The sequence below is a fragment of the Bombus bifarius genome, unplaced genomic scaffold (genome assembly GCF_011952205.1).
Source record: "Bombus bifarius isolate JDL3187 unplaced genomic scaffold, Bbif_JDL3187 scf7180000008297, whole genome shotgun sequence".
NCBI classification, from domain to species: Eukaryota; Metazoa; Arthropoda; class Insecta; order Hymenoptera; family Apidae; genus Bombus; species Bombus bifarius.
Genome location: NW_022884576.1, coordinates 806,403 through 808,417, shown reverse-complemented (window position 1 = coordinate 808,417; position 2,015 = coordinate 806,403).

Sequence of the window (2,015 nt, the reverse complement as noted above, 5' to 3'; positions counted from 1 at the left end):
GAATGAGAATATTTTGTTAGTTTCTCAATCAACATATTGAAATTGTTATTCATACCCATTGTCTTGTTGAATTGTTGACTTTCTAGCTACCTCCGCTTATGATTTGTTAGGATCTATGGGGAGGGATTTATTATGTAACTATTGTGTGTCGAATTTCTATTGTGTATATATAAATATTTTGTTTGTTTCTAAGAACGGACTGTACGTTTTTGTTTGACTATTTTTGCGATTAACTCTCTCTTTATTTGGTATCCTTTATAAATAATCTGTTTCTGTAGAGACAGTTTTTAGAAAGATGTTGCTTCGCATATTTTATGCATTTGTACTCTATTACTTATGTGAGCGTATATTTGCAGCTCATATAAGTAATAAGAAGTAATAAGTAAGAAACAGCTTCGAAATATTAAAAATTTCTCTGTTAATTGTGACTGGTTGCAGTTCTATTGAAAACATCGATAAAGGTTGAGTAGCTTTTTTGCTTTGAATATTACTTACATGTAACCCTGTATGACCATAGATCTTTGCGTAAATCTTTAAGAATTCCAGTAACTCTGTGATAAGTATCCATAGATGACGTCTGGACTTTTGTCTGCTGATTTATAGTTTTGAGAGTATTACCGACGTATTTCCGATGAATTTATATAGAATCTCTATTAGTGGTTGTATGGCATCGGCTTGGATGAATATTGTAGTATCGTAACTACTTTAACTAGTTTATTAATGATAAGCAGATCGGACAGGTGTTAATTGAACAGAGAATAATGTTTGTTAAACATGAACTAATCGCAGCAAACGTATAATAATTAACACAACATTAATCAACGACTCTCATCAACGCAATCCGCACTCTTTGACATCTTAACTCATACTGTTATTAATTCGTCCTTTATCCTCTAGCAACCCCTTGTTTTCTGTTCTAGCCTCATTACGTACATGCTCAGCAACCGCTCGTTTATAATTCACACGACACCCCCAAGCCTCTCATTCATGATACCACAATATTGTTAGTCGAAGCTGTAATGGTTCTCTCAGTGATCAGGTGTACATTTTGCAAAGCGTCGTATTTATTGGTGAGCGGGATATTGGAGTTAATTAGTTACTTTTTTGGAGACTGATATCTTGGTAAATGCTGTAGATATCAGGTTATAGCTTTTCTTCATTAATCCTTTTTCTATTCCTGATCTTCTACTTCTTTCAGATGCTTCGGATATTATAGATTGTTACGACCGATCGCGGAGAGACGCGGTCGCGAGGAAAACGCGTCAGCGAGAGGCGTAAATTCTCGCTACGATTCGGTGAATCGACGCCGCGAAGTAGTCGTTCCCCTGTTTCGGTTAAGATAACAGAGGTGGTTGAATGAATATGACACAGTATAGTAAGTTATATTTCACCGTTTATTCCACAACTTATAACGAGGATAGTTACACTGGTGCGTATGTACGAGATGAGTGAGTGACTGATCTGCGGGTGTGTATACCCGCTCGAAGGATGTTGACCGTTCGAAGGATGTGAAATCAGTGCCGTTGGGAGACGATGCTGTCTCGGTGGAAGGCTAAGGATCGGTCCCTCCAGCGCACGGGACCATCGGATTTGTTGGAGCCGATGTTATTTAGGAGAGTGAGGGAATAGGCTTCGTTTTTAATTGGTTAAACGAAGGTTGGTGGATTAGGAAGGGTCTTAGCTGCCCTTGATAGAAAGTTGTTATTAGGAAGCATCGTACGTGGAAAAACCCAACTTTCCCTTGCCAAGCCGTAGTAAACAATAGTCTTTAGAAACTGATTTAGAAAAGGACATTTGTTGGGTCTGAAGGACCTTAACGAGCAAATTACTCGGGTTTATGACGGGTACTTAGGCTATTGAGGGTACGCCGTACGGAAGAGCGGACATCTGGTGTCCGTCTGGCCCGCGGTGTGTGACCTGGGCCAGGCAGAGAGTCGCGCGGCGTAACATCCTCCCCCCGTTGAGAGGGTACCGATCAAAATTTCATTAAAGGTGGAGTTAATTGGAGCAGCCGC